Source organism: Chelonia mydas, chromosome 3 (assembly GCF_015237465.2).
Source record: "Chelonia mydas isolate rCheMyd1 chromosome 3, rCheMyd1.pri.v2, whole genome shotgun sequence".
Taxonomy (NCBI): domain Eukaryota; kingdom Metazoa; phylum Chordata; order Testudines; family Cheloniidae; genus Chelonia; species Chelonia mydas.
Window position 1 is genome coordinate 165,491,250 of NC_057851.1, and position 24,408 is coordinate 165,515,657.

A 24,408-nucleotide genomic window follows, 5' to 3' on the forward strand; every position below is an offset into this window, starting at 1 on the left:
TGGTTGTAAAAGACTAAATCTTCAAGGGACTTAATCCAAGATAGCAGCTGCAAGAAACATTTTAATGGACATGCATGATCATCCTTGCAAGTTCTCACAGGATCTGGGAATCTGCCTTGGAGGGAGAATGAAAAGGATTTAAAGTGTTTTATTAGTGTATAGATCCTATGAGTTTGACTTTTTCCTCATTGTTGCAGTGGGTGCAGCCTTGGATTCAAGCAGTGTTTGCATCAATAACTTCCCTGGGGGTCCTACTAGAAAAAGGCAGCCATGATGTGTGGTCAGGGCACCTTAGGAGACCTGCTGGTGGAATCAATGCATCCCCTGGGTGTACTGGCTACAGCCCTGTCCCAGCCTGCAGTGCCTGCTTCAGGAGACTGCTCAGCAGCTGCAGTTGCCCTGGCAGAGCAAGCATTGTGGGCTCCTTGCACTGCTGTACTCCTTGCTCTGCCCCTGTGCCCCCGCCCACTGCTCTGAGTTACGGCAGCAGAAGCCATCATTACCCCAGGGGAGTGAATCCTGCCCCACCCCTTTCAGTATACATGTATCTTTTTAGTTCTTCTTAGGGATGCCGTACATCTCTGGTGAAATTATGTCTGCCCTATCTCTGCTCCCTGGAGTACTACAATCCTGTCCAGGAGTAGTGGTGGTGACATCCAACCACATCAAAGGTCCTGTTCACTAAATTAATGAATTCCTGCTGAGTTTCCCAATTGTGGAGACAGAGCAGAGAGCAGACAGTAGCTGGTAACAACTGTGTTGGTCAGATAAATCTCAGAGCTACTCTACTTTTCCATTCCAGCACCATCTACAATAGTTTTCCATCACCGCTGACCCCTTTCTGTCACAGCAGATAGCTGGGATTTACCTTCGGCACCTCTCCAGAGCAATGCACTCAGATTTCTCAATGCTAACCAGCAGGCTTTCCTCAGATTCCAGCTTTAAATCCCCATTGCACATTTTATAGGATTCCCCTCCTCCCCACACACGAATCAAGAGATACAAGCACAAAAGCACTTCACAGTAACAAATCATCAGCTAAATTTATTTAATACCCAGACGTGAGCAGCATATAATACATTTTAAAGGATAACTTCTGATTGCACTAAAGAGTCTTTAAAGATTGGGGGTATTTTCCCTCAAGAACTGCACTGCAGCCCCTTAGATTTCACATTGTGTGGTGTGTAATTTTCTTTCTATCTTTGAATGAAATGTAGATTTTGGTTAGCAGCTGGCCACACTGACAGATACTTTATTTCACCTTTACCATGTTCTCCTTCCAATTCCTTCCATAACTTGGACAAGATAGAAACATTAAAAGGAAGAGTTGTACAAGCACAAAAAGAGACGGATGAGCACATTATCATACAACTTTTTTCAAACAGTTCTTTAGATTTTTGACATAGCAAGTCATGTACAATGGAGGGCACAGATTTGATTGTGGGCACTATACTAGCTTAAGCCTATAGAATTGCTTTACAGTGTCCAGGTGTGACATGCCCCGTGGTACAACCTGAACCATGGAATTGCTGTGCCCCCTTAACTCTCTAGCTCAGGGTAACTCTCTAACTCACACTGCTCTGCTATGACAAGCAGCCCCTTCAGGCTTTGCTCTCACACAGCCATTAGCACATGAAGGCACACCCTATGTTACCTGAAGGCTCTCACAGCCACTCATGAACTGTATACAGAAAGAGACGAGCAAATTCCCCCAGCCCCAGCCTTGCACCCCAGATATATCTGTCTTACACTGCTCAAGAGTCCCTTTGTGACAGATTTCTGTTACCAATCTGCCTGAGGCATCAGGTGATCAGGTTGAGGCCACAGGTTTGTTAGGGGAGGAGATGAAGGAGTACACCAAGGGTCTAAGTTTTAAAGCTTTATTAATAAAATAATAAAATAACAGTGGTGAGTGCTGGGAACGCCTCCATGTCACTCAGAGAAAGAAAGAAAGCACTAGTGCCCCAGCCCTAACCCACTTTTATACTCACACACGCATGACCTGAGGCTGGCCAAGCCCAGGTGTAACATCAAAAAAAGAGGGGGGTGGGGAAGGGTGGACAAGAGTTCTGTCTTGTGCTCAAGCCATCCAGGGCCCAGTGTTGATTCATAGATATTAAGGTCAGAAGGGACCATTATGATCATCTAGTCCGACCTCAGGCTGGGATTTTCAAAGGATCCTAAGAGGGCTAGGCACCTTGCTTCCTTTGAAAATCTATACCTAAATCCATATTTAGTCAAGTCATTAATAGAGGCCTGATTTTCGTATGTGCTGAGTATTTGCAGCTTCCACTGACTTCTGCTCACTTTAAAGCACCCAAATTTGACAATGCTGGCCACTATACGTATCAACTCTATTCACAGCAAATGTATAAAGCCTGATTTTCTACTTCTCTGCACCTTGAATAGTTATTTAGCTTTGCAAAAATTGGTAGCATTTTACAATCACTCTAGTTTGGGATAGCTATAAATGATTACACAAGGTGCAAAACAGTAACAAAGAAACATGCACTCAGATTCTAGACTCCTTGCAATTAGGCTTTTGGCCCGCTAATGTCATTTTCACAAAAGATTTCAACATTAATTACCTTCCCACTGTACATAAACGTCTATCTGAAGATGAGGAGAAATGCTTTTTTATAGAATTCATCTGCATTCAGTAAAACCAACACAGATCTTTTCCACATTGAGCAATTGGAGCTGCTGGGTGCTAAGCACTTTAGAAAATCTGCCCCTGAGCGTTTGTAATGCATAATCCCAGAAAATGTCTTTCATATTTTCTCCTGTTTTAAAGAAGCCCCACCCACTCCAGGGTTGCCAGGTCCTGTCAAGAGCATGAATTCCAGAACAAAAATATAAAAAGGCAGATAAAGATTGACACCGCCTATTGCAAACTTCTCTACCATATCCTTAGTGTGTAATAATGGAATATCATCTTGCTTCTTGTACTTTTATCTTCTGATGTGGCTATCCTCCTGACTATTGCCAATGTGTTCTAAAAATGTGGTGTCCTTGTATAGGTTCTGTATCTGTAAGGTCCCTGCTGTCCTATTGAGTGGTCTCTTCAGAACCCTTTTCAGCTAGTGCTGGGATTGTCTGAGACAGCAGCCTGTTTTAGCAGCAGTCAGCTTTCTCTTGTTTCTTACTGAGATCCTTTTCTGGGTTGTTTGCCCGTTATTGCTTCTGTAAAGCTCAAATCGTGGCTATGTTTATCAAACTGGGCTCCCTTTTCTACAACTGTATCATGTCAGTCTCTTCTCTCTTTAAAGGGAGTTTTGGTAACTGCTAAGAACCACTTCCCCTGGCAGTATGGTTCTTCTCTTTCGGGTTGTCTGCTATTGTGTACTAGTGGAGTGATTTTTCCTTCCTCCTGGTCTTTCTGATGTTGCCAGACAGGCAACTCAGAGTTCCTGCCCCACACTGCACCATCATCTTAGCTACTAGACAATGCCTTGGTGTTTCTCACTTAGGACTTGTCTTCACTACTGGGGTAAGTCGACCTAATTATGCGTAGCTGGAGTCAACATAGCTTAGGTCGACTTACGCCCATGTCTTTACTGTGCTGAGTTGATAGGAAACACTCTTCAATCAACTTCCCTTACTCTTCTTGGAGAGCTGGAGTACCGGGTTGATTGGCAAGCTCTCTGCCGTTGATTTAGTGGGTCTTCACTAGACCTGCTAAATCGACCCCACGATCTCCCCGTAGTGAAGACCAGCCCTTAGGCATGGAATTGTCTTCACAAAGCAGTTTATGTTATAACAGTTATCTTAGTTCCAGGGGTCTCAACTTAGGAGTTAGGAAGAGGCTCCAGGGGATCGTGACCATCCATCCTCTCCTTCCCTTTCTTACACTTTTGTTCAGAAAATGTTTCTTTCTAGTCCTTGTTACGTAGATAACCTCAAAAACATGAACTGAGTGTAAACAGAGGTAGTGATGACTGCCTGAATCTGCAGACAGCCTGAATCAATCGCTCTGAGGCAGAAGCTCTCAACTTGGGGTCACTATCCACAGGAAGGTCACAAACGGGTGTCAGAGGATCATAACCATCCTGCCCTTCCCATATTACTAGGTGGGAGGGGTCTCCTTAGTCTTTTCCAAGTTACAGGCCAGATTTTCTGCTTCACCAAGTTCTGGTTGGCAAAGCAGAGCTGGGGATGGGCTCTGGTTATGGCTGTCTGATTCTTGGCCCAGCCCTGTCAGTTGTTAGAATAGCCTGAATGCTGCTATAGCCTGTGCCAACTGGCAATGCTCCGAAGGGACCGAAGCCACCTAAGCGCAGCTGGAGCACAGTTCCTACCCGCTCTCCCCCAAGACAGGCAGTAAAGCAGAGGAGAACAGGGATGTCCCTCATCAAACAGCGCTCCCTCTGTCTATGGGCATGTCTACACAGCAGAGGCTGTGCATGGGCTGCCTACCTGAGCTATCTTGAATCCAGCAGGCGTGGGTAACCATGGCACTGAAGACAGCATATCATGAGCTTCACTGCAGGCAGAACAAGCCTGGCAGGGGCCCTAGGACGTACCTGGCTGGCGAGTCCACTCTGAAGCCTGCACTGTGTTGTGTTCACTGCTGTTGTTACCTGGGCTGGCTGGATTCAAGCTAGCTCCCCAAGCTGTATGTACACACAGGCTATGAGACTAGTCAGTTCATGCTAGATGTGGTAGTTCAGCCCCCTGTCCTGCTTCTCGAGAGCGGGCCAACAAATATGAGAGGAATTCGCTGCGCTGCAGTCTGTCCCAGCGGCTGTTGCCTTGGCTGGCATGTGTTCTCAGAGAGCATTCACTCTGTGCATTGTACATTGTTATCTGTATGCCAGAGGGTGGGGTTTCACCTGAAGTGCTGGAATGTCATTTTGCAAGACAGCTCACGCTGACGGTGCCAAGTAAGGGGCTATGGCCTGTGACCACCACATAATCCATATCTGACAATGCAAGTCTGTGTGTCTGAGCTGCTCCTTCCAAGTGCTCTGACCGTTCCTCAGCCACGCATGATAACCTGAGACAGAAGGTTCAAGGCAAGTCTACAGACTCTTTCTGTTCTGTAGACCACACTGCACAAAGCCTATCATCCTCTCACTCACACTGGTGGAAAGCAGGAATTCCACTGAAGTCAATGGAGTTACACTAGGTTAAAACCAGTGAACATGAGAGAAGAGCCATGTCCTACCAATTAACAACAGCACCTTACTGATTCTGTAGCACCGTGTGAAACAGTGTAGACATGATCTGACAAATAGGACCTGGGAGACATTCTCAGTGACTCAGAACACACGTGGGCATTAGCAGAGCAGACATACTACAACCCCAAGAAGATGCCTCCCCTTCCCCACTAATAAGACATGAAGGGAAGGGGGAGCTGATCGTACCCAATTTTGGTTGGAGTGGTTTTTTTTGGGACCCCCCCTCTCCTTTCCCAGTGAGGGCTTTTCCCCCCATGGTGATGGTACCGAGTACGTAGGGAGACATTGTCTCCAGACTTACATTACCTGTGGGGGCCAGTGAGTGGGTCCTCGGAGGGTGCCTACTGTACTTGCACCAGGTCTGGTAGATGATGTCTCCACAGATCTTCTGAAAACACTGGGATGCCCCGCCCTGCGATGGCGCGCCTTTCAGCTATTCAGTGTTACAGGGTGACAACAGTGCCACATCCACACTCCCTGCTTGAACCACTCTTCGCAACCTGTTCTCTGTGCTCCTCGGCCAGAGCCAAGAATCTGGCCCAGTCTGTATGGCAATACTGCAGTGCTATAGCCTGTCATGTGTCTCATGCTCTGAATTTATTTCTTGGTGACAAATAATAAATGGTGTTTACAGTGAGGCTTCAGCACTGTGAACTAGGAACATTTTTTAAATTCCAAAAATGGAGCAGAATCCATTAATAAAAAACTTCATTTTGCAACAGAGCACCCTGCGTAGTTTCCCTGGAAACCTTTTTTTTTTTTTTCTGTAGCAGAAAGTGCTTATTTTACAATTAAATTATATGTGGGAGTTAAATTTTTGATTCAACATCTCAGTAAAGCATGGAGAATTCCCTACCAGTAGCCCACAGTGTTAATAAGAAGCAAAAGGATACACCATGCACCTATAGTACTGCATGGAATAGTGTGTACAGAGGGCAGTTTGCACCAGGCTAAGTCCGGGGATGTGCTCAGTTCCTGTGAAGCAGTTGCCCTTCCCAAGGATGAAGGAATGCTCAAAAACTGACTTCCATGAGACTTACAGCTGCTTGGCAGGGGCTCAGCAGCTCTCAGTGTTTGGCTCAGGCTGACAGTCCAATTCGAACCAACTAAGTTGGCTCCTTAATGTTCAATTTAAAGGAGGGGATGTGATAAATGCGGTGTTTTTCAATTAGCTAGGTAACAGGCAGTGGCTCCCCGTAACTCCTGATTCTAAATACTGAGAGCCACTGTGGGGGAAGGAGAAGCAGGAGAAAGTGTGTGGTTGGGGGGGGAGTGGAGGGGGAACTGAGCAATGGAAAGGAGCCATGTCTGGAGGGATTCTATGGATGTGATGGTGAATTGGTGCAGATGGAGAGGGGGAATCTGAAACCAAGGTAGAAAGGGAACCAGACAGTAGGAGGGAGCAAGTGGAAGATCGCTGGCTTTGGGGCAGAAGCAGGAGGGAGATGAGTGCTGAGGTTGCGGGGGGTGATAGGAGTCTGGTGAAGGGAGAAGGCACGCTTTGGAGCATGTGACAATTACAGGCAGCTGCTGTTGGCTGAGCAGAGCCTGCTGGATCTGCTGAAGCCTGGTGATAGATATAGCACCAGAGGTGTGTGTGTTTGTGCATCTGTTGAGGACTGGCTTCAAGGAGAAGTAGCTGCTGGGGAGGTCAATCAGGCAAGTGTCTGGTATTTATCCTTAACAAGGGGAGGCTCTGGTCATTGCAGAGCTCAGTTCATTGTTGGGACTCCGATGTTTGGGATGTCTCTTCCTTTTTCCGAACCAGTTCAAACATCCCTAATTAAAGTGAAGCCATGAAGGGATCTCAGATTCAAACTCTCATACAGTTTTCTTTATAGCTACCCAAACCAACATTATTGAGTTCCTACCAGCAGGTATATTCCTGCTTCTTAAAGCGGCAGAGAAAAATATGAATATCTTCATACTAAATCCTGTAACTTCAGGTTCGATACCATGTATTACATCTGATAGGAATTCTTTAATCACTCCAGTAACTTTTGCTCAGAGAACGTGCTTGCTGGGTATGACCCCTGTATAGTGGTCCCAGTATTGCCAATCCCAAATCTTCAAAAAGCATAAATCAACCTCCCCCAATTTCATGAAATTGACTTAAAAATAATGCAAATTCATAATACATCTGGGTTCTTTTCCTTTGCCTTCTGAGCATTCAGGGTTCACTCTGGTCATGTTTTCCAGCTTTTATCTGCTCTGAGGGTTTCATGGGCCAGATCCTTCACCATCCATCTGCCTGTTTTGTGCTAATCAAAAGGGGCAAAGGGGCCAGAATGCAGCCCCAAAGGGGTAATGGAAGATTGTCCCCAACGAGGAGAAATGTCAGGTGGGGTAAAGCTCTGCTCCACTTGGTGTTGTCCCCCCTGGTGTGGAAGGCAGTCTGGGAGTAAGAGGGAAGTTTTCGTAATTTACATAGGGCACCAAACAACCCCCTCCCCACCCTCCCACCCCCCCCCCCCCGCCAGTCAATCCTAGAAGTGTTGGAGCAGAAAGATGGCTCAGAGCCATCTTTTTCCCTCTCCACCTTCAGGTCCTGTGCCAACCATGGCTCAGCCTCACCCAGGCATCTGGCCATATATTTGTTCTTTCTTTGTGTATGGTTTTCCTAACTCTAAAATAAAAGTCACCTGGACTAAAAGATACCTCTCTTTGTGCATGTGAACTCTAATCTGGGTCTGACGGCAGGATACATGGCTGTTTCCAGTGCAAAGCTTCATACTGTTTCTAACAAACCTTTGTCCAAATGAGAGCAGACAGCAAGCGTCTCAAATTTTCATAATTACAGAACCATAAATAGGTTGTATTTTATGTTAGATATTTTGTATTGCTGACATGCATGGAAATATAGGATTATTAATTATCCTCTTAAATATCCAAAATATCCTATATTGCTAACAGAGTATTAATTATTAATACTCTGTTAGCAATATACCAGGCTAAAACCTAGTCCTGAAGGAATCCCTACACCCAGGGAATCCCCAGCTGTCCTATTAAAGCTGATTTCTGACCCATTTCTCCCTTAAGTACACTGAGTGGAAGCTCTGACCATCCTGAGGACCTGGGCCTAGACATGTATATGAATAAATATAATATCAGGTAGGATACAAAAATAGTATAAGGGAAATAGATACACCTGCTGCAGGACATAAGCCAGCCTCTAAATGCCTGGAGTTAAGAAAAACGTAAGAAAAAGCTGATTTCATAATTCTCCTCTTTAGGTTTTCTTCGACCTTTCTCTGAAGCCTCTGATGCTGGTGCCTGTCAAAGCCAAGACACTGAAGTAGATGGACCACTGGTCTGATCTGGTAGGGCAGTGTCTGTGTTCCTATGAAGGATTGTCACAAATGATTGGTTAGGTACATTTAGAGCTGGTTGGAAATTTCTGAATGGAACGTTTTTCTGTCAGAAAATGCCAATTTAACGAATCTGAAATGTTCTGTGGGAATGTGTTGGTTTTGTCAAATCTTCTGATGGACGCAGGCAGGGTTTCCTAGGGAAACTGGACGAGTTTCCTGACAGCTTGCCCAGTAGCTTACTGGCAGGCTGCCAGGCTCCCTGCCATGGAGCGGGAGCTCTCAAGGTTGCCAGGTCTCCAGACAACTCGGGGAGCCTCATCAATTTTGTTTCAAAAATTCAAAACAAAATTTTGGAATTCCCGTTTCACAGGAAATTTGGAAATTTCAGCCCAGAACGATTTTTATTAAAAATTTCAAACTTTCCTGTGGAATTCCAGGTTTTTACCAGCCCGGGCTACATTGCAGCTCTGTAGATAACATGTAGGGAGGGAACTGACTATAAATATCAGTTTCTGGTTCCAGAGAGACTCAGGAGACGGACACCAAAACTAATGAAAAGCGGATGGACTGCCTACTCAGGTGAAGCATCAAGATAATTTCACACAGCTCTAATCAAAAACCTTGGAGTGAAACTGTCTCATTCCTCCAGCAGGTAAGAGAGAGAGAGATTCTTTCTTTAGATTACTTTTTCTAGCCATCCCATAAAGTCTATAGCAAGGATATAATTCTCTATTAAAATCTATGGGGCAGTTCTTCGAGTGATAAGCGGAGCACCCATAGGGACACATATTTTGAAGAACCTCAGTTACTGCACAGGGTGAGTAACCTTCTCTTCTAAAGATAACCTGTAGAGGGATTATAATTTTCTATTCTATTGTATAGCACTCTCATATGAGGGTGACAAGAAAGAAAAGTGAAACTAATAGGTCTATTTTTATCGTCTAAACTGAATAAAGTGCAAGAACCTCCCCAGGCATAAAAACAAAAACAAAAAACAGTAACAACCCAGCACAAATAGTGAAAAGTACATTCTTGCAGTTTTAATACATCTCAGTCGCCAGCAGGCATGATCCCCACACTTAATACTAAAATTGGACAGAGGCCATTTTGTAAAATAGTCAAAGAATTTTATTCTTGAACCTGGCATAATTTGCCACTTTCTTAAATGAACGGAAAGGAAAAATGCTAAGGAGACCACACACTGCTTTAAACGTATGTGCTGCACTGAAGTGAAACATACGCCTTTGAGAACAGGCTTTCCTAGACATAAAGACATTAGGATCATCCTCCTTCTTAGTCTTCTGTAAACTTTCTCTGCTGTATTTCAGCACTTTTTTAATAAAACATTATGCTGGCTATGTTTGACAGGTATAAATTGAACAAGTTCCTCCAAGCATAGTAAAAATTAAAGCACTAAGCCATGGGAGCAATTTATCTTTCATACTGTGAAATAACAAAGGAAATACCTTCCTGTGAAACGTGTTCAGTGCAACCTCTTCGAATTCAGCGGCAAGCAGTGGCTAGTCACCTGGGACTTTAAACCTATGTTTTACAGATATTAGAGTCACAGAAGCCACTCATTCAAAACAACAAATAAAAAACTAATCTTAGATGGCAGTAGATGTCCCTTACTTGAATTCCCCATGCACTGATGGTGAATGGATGCAGTTTCCATACATAACTCACTGGAGTTTGTCATTAGGTACAGAGTCTGTTTGATTAAAGGGTCACACAGTATGCTTAGTGGGTAAGGATTTGTGGGGTTTGTCTGAATAACTTTGGCCCCCTTGTTTGTTTCATATAGGGTGGAGGGTGCATAATTTCTAGCCTCTTTTCTAATTGTGGGTTCCTCTTCTTTAAATGATAGCATCTATTGCATTTTACATACAGCAAACAGTTTTTAACCCATTCCCTCCTGATATTAATTAGAAATGAGTTCTGAATCCAACATTTCAATGCCAGAATCCAAGGAAAAGAGACTCCTCAGGAAAAAGCTTCCATTGTCTGGATCATTGAAATCAAGGCGCTTTTCACATGGCCTCTCTATGGGAAGATTCTGTTCCCTCTCCTGGCAATTCCCCAGAAAGGTATTATAATATTCAGTTCAGCTGAATACAAAGAGGGTCTGAGGAGGCAGGAAAAAAATCTCAGGGAAATTTGTGGCCTCAAAAGGACTGCATGGCCATTATCTATTATGGATGTCTTTGAAAATTGCCTTTTAATAGAAACAAGACTGGAACGCTACTCAGTTGGTGCTGACGGACTTACCGCTGGATGGGAAGAGAGAAGTTCACAATGAGATTCTTGCTGCTAAAGATAAAATTGCAAGATAGAGCCATCTCTTAATAATTCATTTTAATTTAAACATCTCCCAAGAAAGAACATTATTCTTCCCATTTGCATTATTGTTGTCTCCCTAAATCTGCAACAGATGTTATTGTGCAGCTGCTGAGAACTTCCATGTCCAGAATGTGATTGCAGGCTTTGTTTTATTTTCTCAGCCTTTTGGGGTGGGGTGGGGCTGGAACCCCAGTGAATATCTCCACTGAGCTGCTGAGACAGAAGGGTAACCCACAGAATGAGATCACTGCATCACAATCTCATTTGAAGGGTGAGTGGCTATGTGACTGTATGTGTGTAAGATTAACCCCAAACCTGACTGGTGACTGCACCAAAGAGAGAGAGAGAGGAAAGGAGGGGTGGGATATGAGCTTGAAAGCAGCTCCCTTTACACTACAGTGATTTTTCAAGAAAGTATTGGCTGGTTAGTCAAACAGGGACAATTGGGCAAGGAGAATGTCCAGAGACTGGGCTTTTCCAAAGTATTTCCCAAGGTATCTGCTAGGGTCCTTCACTGCAGGTGGCATCAAAAATTCTAGTCTTGGGTGGCCAACACTTTAAAAGCCCTCTGGCTGCTCCCCCACAGACTGTCTGCCCATCTACAGCTCCCTCATGGCGCTGCTGTCAGCAGCCTGCCTCCTTTAGAGTGTTGTGGTGCTGTGCACGGTAGCATCCCCTGTGGAAACAGGCTGCAGTAGTTCTCTCCACCTGGCTCTCAGCTCTGTGTTCCTCAGAGAGACCTGAGCAGCACAGAATCAGTAGCTCGGTTCCCAAGCCCCAAAAGAATCTTGTCCCCAGTGGGACAAGTCATGGCCCAAGGGGGAGACATTGAGAAGAGGAAGTGTGGAAGAAGGGAGAGAAAAGAAGACAGAAACTGCAAGAGAAAAGGAATGGGGTAGCCCAAGCAGACGGCTGATAGCTCTGATGAATCCCAGAGCTCCCAGGAATCCATCCAATTAGCCTTTAGGAAAAAATCTCCATTTTATTTTTTATTGGCTAGGCCTGTGGCTTGAGCAGGAAAGGAAATTAAAAAATAAGAGTTATTGGTTAGTCGAGGGAAGGCAAGAGAGAAAATATGAGGAGAGGGAAAACAGAGCAACTGGAAATAGATAAGCTCTGGGGGAGAATGAAAAGAGTATGGAAAGCAGATGAGAAGAAAGAAAATATGAAAGATGGAAGGACAGAGAGTTTGAGGGCCAGAAGGAAAGCAGTTGGAGAACACAGGGGATAGGTGACAGTGTTAGGACAAACTATGTGCCTTTTCCCCAGACTTCTCTCAAATCAAACAGGAATGAAACAAAATCTTACTTGGAGTTCTTTGAGGCTGGGAATATCCCAGGCCTCTTTGATGCGTATGCTTTTCAGTGGTGTCATTGATCTATCAGCCTTGCAACGTTTTGCTTCCCTGGAAACAAGTCCTGGGTTTTATAATGGGCAATTAAAATGCCATTTGGTGGGTGAGTGGATTGTGTGTCTGGACTTCATGACAATTTTGCAAGCTCATGTTGGTATGTGGTGCATTAGAACAGTGAGATTACTCACAGGTAGCAAAGAGGTAACTGGGTTATGCGAGATGTCTCCAATGAGTGTCAGTAAAGTTATGCACTATCATGAATTGTGTTTCTGCCATATTTGAGAGATGTTTGTAGGCCAAAGGGATTTTGAATTTTACCATAGAGATTTGACAAGGTACAGCTCATCTCTGTCTAAACAATATGTTCCACCACTGTGAAATTCTGAGATTAAAAATAGAGATTAAAATGTATTTTTAAGAAAATCCTTTCTGTGCCTTATACCCAGAATAGCAACAGCTGTGTGGCCCTATAGCCATGCTCTATGAACAAATTCCAACTGGAAATTAGATGAAGTTTCTAACCATCATAGAATCAACGGCTCTGTTAAGAAACTACAGCTGCACCACAGAATTCATGAGCCTGATCCAGAGCTGTAGAATGTCAGAGGGTGGGATTACTCTCTCACAAGATAGTAGTTTGACAATTTCCTTTATTATATTATTTTAAAAATCTGACTGATTCAAGGGGTAAAATCAACAATAAAACTGATGTGTATACCCCAAATTATAGATTAAAGATCAAAGATCCCAGGGCTGTTAGAAACTGCTTCCATGGTAGGTGAATAAGATTTACTGTACATCTTTAACAAGAGATCACCCTTCACAAAAATTTGGTTTTATGTTTGTAATACAGAATATTGTGAAGACTGTATTATGCTAGGTTTTCTAAGGGTTAAGACACATCCTGTAGCATAACCCACCATGACACATACACCAGAGATTTAGAAAGCCTGTCCATCATCCTTCTTCAAGATAACAGCTTTGATGGGCAAATACATACTTACACAATACCTATTATAGAACGGACTCCACTCTTCTTCTTATCAAACTGGACATATCCCAGAGGAGGTAAGAATGAGATAAAAGGAGCCTGCATCCTGTGGAAAAACACTTGGGGCTTTATCCTGTTTTGTGCAAAGATGCACAATGAAATATCTTTATCTCTGAAGGAGAGAAAAGATTACTGCTGCTCGCTGAGGCTTTTAGACAGCTAAAATTCACTATGTATCACTCAAGTGTCACTTTGTTTACTGGGATTCATGGCCTCATAAAATGAGATAACATGATGAAATATTTTGCAAATCTCAGATCATTAAATGTGTTCCCAAGAGGCATGGGGTTGCTCACTGGTTCTAGTTACTCTTAATATTAGTTATTTTGTTTTAAATATTTTACAGATGACAGTATGAACTATTCACAAGACCAGTCTTTGGCAGATGGAATTTATTATCAGAGCAGCATTGTGCAGTGTTATTTGCCCTTCATCAAGTGAATATGTTGATGTGCTTATCTGTGTTTTGGTGGGAAGTGTGCTACCACAAGATGGGAGTGTTTGGTCAGGCATAGCCTTCTTCATGGCAATGATTAAATTGCTGTCTCGGAATACAACTGTTCTGCACCACAAAGACTAATGTATGTTGGCAGAGAATTAGATGGCAAAGCCTGCCTAGCTCTTGCCTGTACAATGCCAGGCCTCGTCCAGTGCTATTAGTCTCTGGCTTTCATAAGCACTCAATTAAATCACGGAATGTTTTTTAAAAAATCAGCACCAAAACAAAATCTCTTTTTTATAGCAACGTAAATTAAATCCAAGCAGGGGCCAGCAGATTCACTTCCCTTCTTGCCCAAGGTGAAACTCCTTGGCTCAGATAAGATACTTTTGTTCTCAAAGGCTTTGAGAGTGGGCTGGAGATGGGAAAACTGCTGCTGTACTTTATTATTGATGTTGACTATTGGCTCAGCCGTGAAGTCCTTAATTGGGCTAAGTTCCCATTGAAGACAGCAGGTTCCTCTCTCTCTCTCCAGGCATTTATATAAAGCTGGTCGCTATGGCATCTGAGCACTTTGTTGTTCTCATCACACTGTTCATCTTTTCTAAGTGCCAGGTATTAAAGGACACTGGATTTCTAAGAAACCTAATGGCCGAGTACCTGACTCTAGACAGCCTTAAACTCTTATAGAGTATTAGTTCAAACAAATGTTTTTAGCTCTAATGTGAGGCAAATTGATGTTTTAATTCACACTTGGACTGTGGTCTGGTTGGATCAGCTTGCAGCAGCTGACTCAAGCAGCATTTTTCCCTGGTTGCTGCATCTGGTACTTCAGAATCTAAACTTTTTATTTAATAAAAATAAGTCTCCAGCCCTTACAAAGGTTTACAACGAAAACCTTACAAATGTGAACTGGATTTAAGTGATGCCTGCCAGAGTCTGTAGGTAGCATGAAACAATAGCTCAGAGAGATGTACATTGCCTCAGTTTATCTCAATGTAACGTTGACTCTGAAGCCTAGTGATGGTAATTTAAGTGTCAGATGTGTTAACTCTTTCACTGCTCATCAAAACAGGCAAGAAAGAAGAGGGGCGATCATTTATGACAGTCTGCACAATCTGCAGTGAGTGGCATCCTCCTTGATGTCACAAGTGAGCAAAGCTTCAGGGAAGATTAAACTGGGGGGAGGTGATTTCCCCAGTCTGACTGCTGCACATACTTTAGGGTGTGTTGAATATCTATACAGAGAAGAACAATAACAAAGCATCATTTCACCATGTTCAAGAACAAAGCCTAGGGGTGGGGGGAGAGAGGAAAATCCCTCCATTTTAAGAAAGACCTCAGATCAAATTGCAGCTCCAGGAATGGAGAGGGCAGTGCGGCCAAGACTGCTGCTCATGGTACCGGGATGCTGTGAACTCCCTGACAGACCCTGCCTGCAGTTGACCCAGCTCCTTTGCAAATATGACCTCTACCCAAAGGTGGGGGCAATTGAGCAATGTGAAAGGCAGCGTGGTTTCGTGGATTAAACAGGACTGAGAACAAGGGACTCCTATCTTCTAACACTGGCTCTGACACATGTTCTGTCTGTGGCCTTGGTCAAGCTGTTTGAACTTTCTGCCTTAGTTTTCCCAGGCGTACTTACCTACTTCAAAAAGTGTTGTGACAACTGATTAAATAATGTTTTTTAAGGGCTATCATTAATGCTAGAATACACACTGGGCCATCCCACCAATGCTGCCTGGATTATTGGGACAATTGTAGATCAAATCAAAACATTTTTAAAAATGACATGGACAATTTTGAAATCACCTTTGCTCTGTTGGATTTTTAGTTTTCTTTGAAAATATTGATTTGTTTTTATTTCATAGGAATCATTTTCTAAAATGATTTTGTAAAAACCTATTAAATACGTTTTAAACAGATCTCAACCAGTCACAAAAATGATGAATCAATAGTTACATAGCAGCAAAATAAATAAAAAGGAGGAAAGGGTTTTCCCTTTTTCCTACTACACCAGCCCCAGGAAAGGAGCAGCAAAGGTGGGCCTGCCTAGAGAGGCCTCTCTGAAGCAGCCAATCAGAGCCCAGCAGGCTCAGATAAAAGGTTCTGCAGGACCTTAGCAGGTCAGATCCAGGCTGGGACTAGAGGAGCGAAGGAGGGTGCTCCTCTCTGGTCAAAGGAGCCTGACAATTAGCCAGAAGTTATTGCCTGCTGGACTTACATGGCTGGGTGTGCCGAGAGAGAAGAACTTGAGGCTGTTGACTCTGAGATAGGGCTGGAGGGAAGTGGCACAGGGAAGCATTATGATAAATTGTATGTGGCTGCTGCATGTAGAGCCTCTGGGTTGGAACTTGGAGTATTGGCTGGGCCCTGGTTCCTCTACTGACTCCAAGTAAAGTGGCATAAACCCCATATAGGGGACAGGACTGAGTTGGGAGCCCAAACAAAAGACTGTATTTGAAGGAGCCAGAGGTAGGACTGAAGGCCCTAGTGAGGGCAAACAGACTGTTTATCAGATGGTTTAATTATTGGAAGTATTTTTATTATTATTTATGTGCTAAATGAAATTTCAGTGCAATCAATACAATTTTGTAAAGTATTTCAATTTTGGAAAAAACATCATCTTTTGAGATTTTCCTTGCCAGCTCCAATCTTGAAGTTATTGTAAAACTGCAAATCATGTGTAGTACATATGCAACCTTGAAAACCTCATTTATATGTATAAAAGCCATTTGTCCTGTTATTAAAGACTTGGATTATTGGACTACTGTATTCAGGTCAAACTTTAGTTTATCAATCTTTTGAACTTCTATAAAATTTTGCCTTATGTCTAAAGAAGCATGTATCAACAAAACAAAATGAAGTCTTTAGAATATTGTATCTTTCCCATTAATAGGATTTTAAACGGATAGAAGATGTCTGTTAACCAGTTAGTCTAGATGCAGCTTCATTGAAATCAATGGAGCTATGCCCGGTTACAACAGCAGGGAATCTAACCCATAATATTTTTGTGAGGAGACATGAAGATAAAAAATATCGTTTTGAAAAATGGAAACAATAGTTCATTTTGTGTTGTGGTAAGTAATGTTGGAACATACTGTACGATTTCTAAAACTGATGAGCTCAGTGAGTGTTTCAAATACCGTATCACTGAAACAGCAGTCTAGTCTAGTTAGCTCTCAGGCATGTTAGAAGGCAAGGAGCTCTATTGGAGTCACTTTCTTTTTGACAATAAACTTTTTTTTTTTTTAAAAAGTGGTTGCTATGAAAATGAGAAGCTAGCAAATAGCTTCTAGTTCTGCCTTTGATCTATGGGAGGAGAGCAGTCAGGCATTAGTGAAATTTCATTTTTAAGAAATTGGTATTATTAAACAGACTCTTGGTTTCTACTTTATTTGGGTAGAGACCTCATTAGACAGATGGAGGTTCCCAGTGTTCATGGCACTCCTTGAATTGCTGTTAATATCTTGAATATTAACACAAACATATGCTTCAAAGCACCTCAAGGTTAACAAATGTTTAAGAACTTGTGCCAATTTAAGTGCATTTGCTTTTGGCCTCAGGCGGTGGGCAGTAAGGTCGCATATCAGCTCCAAAAGAATAGGAAAGAAGATAGCTGGTTACAATTCTCCTGCTTCTCACAGTACAATATGGTTCCATGGGATTTGGTCCTTGATAGAATCAAAACAGGTTAGTGTTGCATGTAAAGACATAAACAAGAAAGTGGTAAAACAACCTAAAACTAGCCACCTCTGTCACTTTCACAAGGTGAAATAGTTCATTGTCTAGGGCAAACATAAGCTTTCATGAGGCATTTAATTTTGGAATATAACCCAAGATGCAGACATAGTAACATATGTAAAATAATAACATACTGCATTTAGACTTAATAGCTAAATCGACGGAAGGCATTCCTAAACCAAGATAAGAGTGTCACAAGCATGTTGCACCAATTTTTAATGAAATCGCTTTCTAAACTGATTTATCTAACTTGTTAGTTTCCTGTATAGACAAACCTTAAAGTGACTTTACATGTTTCTCATCATTTCTTTTTTTGCTAGGCTCTTGGTCTCAATGATACCTTGTTGCAGTGAGTTCCACAGTTTAAAGAAGTGTTTTTTTAAAAAAGTCTTTTCTGAGCTGACTCTGATTTCACACTGGTTAAAACAGAGTTACACGATTGTAAAACTAGTTTCATGAGAACAGATTCAGGCCCTCTGTTTCCTTTAACAACCTTGAGGAGTTGTAGAAAATTGCTAGTACACTATTGGTACTTTGTGAACTCAACAACATATAGCAACTTGAGAAGGCACATGAAATCTACCTAAACAAGTTCACTAACACTCAGCACAGTCACTGGATTCTTACCTCTAGAGAACATCAAAATGGGCTTGATCCAAAACCCACTGAAGTCAATGCGAGTCTTTGCATTTATTTCAGTGGGCTTTGGGACTGGCCCATAATGCATAAATATTATTATAATTTAATAATTAGGCCAAAAGTGAGCAACGTGCCTTGCAATACAGGAAAAAACTGGTAGAAGTATAAAAAGAAAATATTATTTGGGTGGCTTAAAACATTACCTTCAAAATATAACACAATCTATATATAAAAGACTTAGTACTGTCAGTATGTGGACATGTGCTGTATAGAGCATTCATTAAGAATTATAATGACCTAATTTTGTCCATCTGAACTATAAGAGCAATTTATAGTTAGTTAAAATGAATTAATAGGTCAGGCTGGACTACAAAGACTGGAAATACTTCAACACTAGGGATTCATAATATTCAAGACCACCTAATATTAGCATTACAATAAGTATAAAATTGTTCACGGACAATATTGAGCTTACGCTACTGTGGACTCTCATTCAAATTGATTCCAAAGTGCTTTAAAAATTTAACAAATTGACTGTACAGACTAGACTGCATACACCGTTGGGAGGTGTGTGTGTGTGTGGATGGTGTTTCTTAACAATACACAGAAAGATTGGGTGAGGTGATATCTTTTTTGGACCATCGTCTGTTGGGGAAAGACAAGCTGGGAAAGATAATCAGATCAGAAAAAGAGCTCTGTGGAGCTCAAAATCTTGTCTCTTTCACCAAGTGGGTCCAATAACAGATATTACCTCACCCATTTTGTCTCTCTCATATCCTGGGACCAACATGGCTACGACAACACTGCAAACGTTAAAAATACAGACACGCTTTCTCAAGCCCCAGTCCTGCAAAGTCATGCCTGGATGCTTAACTTTACACTCTGATGATAATGCCATTGCTCTAAACCAAACTGCTCCCATGCTGGAAGTTACATAGGTGCATTAGTAACTTGCTGTATCAGGGCCTAAGCACGAAACTATCCTGATCCTGCTTCGTTTGAGATCTAATGAGATCACCGTTAAAGTTTTCGAAAGCATTTGTGATTCAGGAGCCCAAGTCCCATTTTCAAAAGTGATTTAGCAACTGAGGAGTCTAATTCTCACTGACTTCATTTAGGTACTTTTGAAAATTGTACTTCACCTCTTGAGGCGGTGAGGCTGCAGCCTGGAATGATAATGTATGGCCTCAGTTCTACCTATCACACACCACTTTGTTACAAAATTAATTTTAAAAAAAGCATCCTGCCCCGCCCCCCAAAAGCCAAATCTGCTTCCAATATTCTTCTTTGATTTCTGATTGTTTAGTACACTTAACAGCTGTGTTTACATCCCATGCAATTCTTAGGCCAGCATTCACATTTTTCTATTTTTTTTCAAAAAAGAGCTGTTGGATCTGTTGGGGACACTGGGGCATAGCCACTAGGTAACTTGAGGGGATGGAAGACCATGAGTGTCGATGAAGCCCCCTCGCACTAGGCCCAAGTGTCCTTGGCCCCTCCTCCCGCCTGGAGGCACTCGCAGCAGCTCTGCGTACTAGGCCTAAGTGTCCTTGGCCCCCCCCAGCCTGGAGGCACACACAGCAGTTATGCTGAGAATCTGCAACAATATGCTGCAGAGTCAGACTGCCTGAAACTAAGCAAGGCCACACAGGGCAGATATGGAAGAACAATGCTGAATAAAGCAGCTTTATGTATAGTTTAACAAATGATACAGAGAACCAGGGAACTAGCTGGGAACTGGATTGGCTGGCTATATGGATACTTGGGGCAGCTTGCTATTGGATAAGTATGCTGGGAAAAAGGATGTATAAAAGCCTGTGTAACTTCCTGCTCTGGGTACAGGATTTGAGATTCAAATCTCCCTGTACCTATTTGAAGCTTCAAATAAACTTTTCTGCTTCTCCGCCCCGTTGTGATTATTGGGTGTAGCACACCGGGTAACGAACCAACTCAAGCTGTTGTTCAGCCTCTCGGCCCTGGGTGCTGGCAACAGATCTAAAACCAGTTAATCAGTTTGCTTAATGTAGAGGTGTAAATATTTTTACTATTCTGTCATCTGATGATTTTTTTTCCTTGTTAACAAAAATTTAGTGATTATCTTAGCCATTTCTAAATATCATTGCTGCTCAGTTTAGGTTAAATGGTGGCAAAAATACAAATCATCCACTTCTGTGTGGTTAAGAAAAGCAAGATGTGGACCCATTATAATCTTACTTTGGTTATAGTCTTAATTTGATTATCGTATGTCCTGTCCAGCAAGACTCATTTCTTGAAATAAGAGTAAGTAAGCTTTGCTATCAGCACCACAGTACATTTATGAGGAGGGGCAAGTTTAAGGAGTACTGTTAAAAAGCTGAACTGAAATGTGTTCACTGGCTTACATTCCAGGAGAATTTTGACATTTCTAATTAACATGTTTTTGAGATATCACCTGAAAAAAATATTTTTGGAAGACAGAACGACATTTTGCAACAAGTAGCCAGAACAACAATGTCCTTGCCTTCAACAGGAATAGCTATGTGAGACCTGTGCCCAAAGAAACTGGGCAAGGCTCTGGAGAAACTGTCCTCTTGGGGTCCTAGTTTGAGCCTTTTACATTCTTGGTGCTTGATTAGTGGTGCATCCAATAACAAAGCAATTTGGTATCTGCTCATTGTGTGTGCTGGCCTTTGACAGTGAAATGTATATACAACTACCATCAGCCATACTTTAGATGCTGCCCTTTGCTGAAGCACTGAGACATTATTATGGTTGTGGTGCTGGAGTGTTTGTACAGTGCTTATTTGCTTCAGGTCACTTCGCTCCTCTGACTTCTCTGCACCATCAGCACTCCTAAGAGCTTCTTTTGAGGAGCCCGAGTAATCTCTTTCTCTAACTACAACCACTAACTAGCTAGTCACAGATGAATTAATAGTAATATTGCAGTGAAGACACTGCAATCAGAGGCATGACCACAGCACGTGTAGACATACCTGAGCTAGCTTTGGTCTAGCTAGGTCAATAGCCAGTGGAATCCGCAGCAGTTTGCACTTCAGCACAGGGTGTACAAGTCCACTTAAAACCTTGATCATTACTTGCAGGGCTAGCCCACACTGAAGTGTGTGCTGCGGCCACTTCGTGGCTCTAGTACCTGAGCTAGCTAGATTAAAGCTAGCTTGGGTATGTCTGTGTAAGCTGCAGTCACACCCCATGACTGCAGTGAAAACATGCCCCTAGCAAGCTCAAACAACACTATCAGTGAAGCAGCAGGAGTACAGGTTAGAGCACAGGCTAGCTACTAGAGTACCTACAAGGGTCCCAAGGCAGTTATACAGCCCGTGCTGTGTGAGCTTCAGTCTTATTCAAGCTAGCTAGACCAACACTCACTCGGGGTATGTCTACACCTGTTGCAGTCACACCTCTGATTGCAGCACAGACATACTCACAGCTGCACCCATGCTCTACACCTACCAAAAATGACTGCACATTTTCCTAGTAGGGAATTAGCTATAATATTTTTAATTCAAGGAAGCTTACTACGATGCCATTCTTTCCCAAAACTGGAGCAAAAATACTTAGTTATCTGTATCACAGGCTGGTGTGAAAACTAATTTAAGCTTTGTTTCTTTTGAGTACTTTTGAAGAAAGGATTATATAAAGTAAGTTTGACCAGTTATCTCAAAAGGAAAATAATATTCGGATAAACCAGTGAGATTTAACCTGATACATACAGAATGGCCTCTTAACTTCAGACATCAATTCAACAGGGAAGTGTGATGGGGTATGTAAACCCCACACTGCAGCAGCCATGAAGGGGCTAATGGGCAGAACAGTTAGTCACAGCTGGGGAAGTAAGTGGCTGACCAACAACAGCTGAGATAAAAGGCTGCTCCTGGAAATAGAGTTTGCCGAGAGAAAGAGGACTAGAGCAGACTATGGGAATTGCCAGGGAAAGGAACTAAGGGAAAGACCACCCAGATAGCTGGAAGAGGCCTAGCTTGTGAGGCACTACATGCTGCTCAACAGACTAAAGGGCACTGTGCAGCATCCTGGAGGTAGGAAGTGGCCCAGGGAAACAACAGCAAGTCTACAGAAGAAGACGCTAGCTCCTTAATAGAGAGTCCCTGAGTTGGACCCTAGAGAAGAGGGAGAGCCTGGGTTCCCTCTACTCACCTCCCAGGGAAGGGAAAGTAAAAATGCCTTACACAAAGGGGTACAAGGGCTATCAAGTCAGGGTGGGCTAAAGGACTGGGACAGAGTGATTAGATTTCTGATGTATTGGAAACTTTATTACCTTGGCAGGGATGGGGACTTAAGCAACCTGGCTGGAGAGATCAGTCATGAAAAAGGGGCAAGCCACCCCAGGCCTAGGAGAGACTGCTGCTGACACAGGGTGCTGGATCTGAAGAGGCTGTTACACCATGCTTAGCTATGAGGGGGTCCACGGGCTGGTGATTGATGCCTCTACAGGAAGGTCTCAGAATTAAGTTAGATTCACAATTCTAATACTATGGAGCTAAAATTGATGCATTCAGGGAATCCATTTGTAATGTGGAGCTTTAATAAAGTTTCCTTGATGAACCAAAATAAAGTTTTATTTATTGAGGCTCAGGTGACCTATTGCTGATTGGAATTTATAGAACCCCACAGAGTTTTTCTTCTAAGCTGAAAGGTTATTTGTAGACATGAAAAGTTGCTTTGATGCCATAAGAAAGAGCTGCGACATATTCTAGTTAAAAGCCAAACCAAAGGAAAATCAAAATCTGTGGGCTTAACTTTGTATCTAAATATTACAGCACAGCTTCACTCCTGCATCTTAAGCTCTTTAGTCAATGTCTGGATTGGAAGCAGGATTTACGGAGCAGTGTTCAAACTGAAATGTGTTAACAGTGGGTTATTTTTCACCATCTAATACAGTGTGGATTTATTCTGCAGCATTTTATGGACCACCCTTTATGATTGTACCAAAATGATGATATGTGGGACATAATTATCTCCTGGAAAGTGATTATCCTGCTTATTTATTTGTTGGCTCTGTGAGCAGATAAAGCCTAAAGCACTAAGAATACCTTTGGACTCCAAAAAATATTATTGGCACTTCTGGTGGCACATGTGCTAATTTTCCTTTTTTGTATAATGTTTTTGAATGCTGAACACTTCAGACAGGAGATGGGAATCTACAGTTCTGCAAGTGCTGGAAAAGTGCAATTGTTACAACGCATATGATTACAGCACAGTTTCTCTAATCACAAAAACCATTAGATATATAATGTTTCTAAAAAGGTAACTGTATAAATGAAAACCAATTTTAATCAAATCCCATGAACAAATCCCTGCCCAATTGGAGGATGAATGGGGTCAGGTGAGGGTGGGAGTGACAATGCCAATGATGTAGCTGTGGGAATTTATGATTGACTGTAGCTTTGCTTAAGAGAAAGCTCTCATGAAGGTGTTATAACAGCTCAAGAGAACTAAATCATCTGAATGCCATTGATTTATGTGTGTGTGGTCTCCCAGTATTGGTACAGTATGTGCTTACCTTAAAGAACATAAAGGGAGAACACTTGCATTCTTAGTAATTGTGTAAATGTGAAATGTCAGGACAGTGTAAGTTCAATATATCCTCATTACTGCATGGACAGTAAGTTGAGATGGTTCCGAATGGTACTATGGAGGCAAATAGTTGATTGGATTATACTGTTCGTTCCATTGCTAATGAGTTGCGATTTAAAAGTGTCAGGGAGTTAGTGTCAGGATGCAATAACCATGTTCTTCTGAGGAGGAATTCATACAGAACTCCAATACCATGGCACCACCACAGTGATTCAGCATTTTCAGGTGTGGATAGATGCATGAGGGGACTCTGTATCCTCTGCATATGGCAGAGTTGGGTACCATGACACCTCTGTCTGGACATTGCAGAAGGGAAGCTTGGGAAAAGGCCAAGGGCTGGGCAGACATGTGGCAGTTGGGTGAGTGGCCCTTAGATCACAGCTTCTATTCTAGCATAGTGAGCTGAAGTTATGGTCCCGCCTACACCCTGCCTTCACTGGGGACTGATCTGATGGCAGGATTTAGGGTCCCAGCCACTTTTCTCCGTACCCACACATGAGTTGCACCACGTTCAGCTCAGGATCTGAGCCATTAGGATCAAAGCACTTAAAATACCATGCCATCACAGAATGTTATCTACAAATTGGCAATTCCAGATAGCACTTTCTCACAAAGACAGACCATGGGAATGAAGGAGCAGAGTACCAAGTCAGTGGATGTCATTGAGCACCACTGGGAGGGAGGATAGGAGGATTATAAAGAATTTTCCTTACCTTTAATCTGGGAGCTGAAAGCTGATACCTAACAATGGCTTGAAA

General features: G+C 42.6%; 1 long non-coding RNA gene across 1 annotated transcript; it reads left to right on the forward strand.

Annotated features, from left to right (window-relative positions):
* Positions 1–16,133: 16,133 nt before the first annotated feature.
* Positions 16,134–22,569, forward strand: LOC122464849. Its single transcript, XR_006289244.1, has 3 exons — positions 16,134–16,150; positions 17,242–17,368; positions 22,340–22,569. It is a non-coding gene; the product is annotated as an uncharacterized LOC122464849 (long non-coding RNA).
* Positions 22,570–24,408: the final 1,839 nt, after the last annotated feature.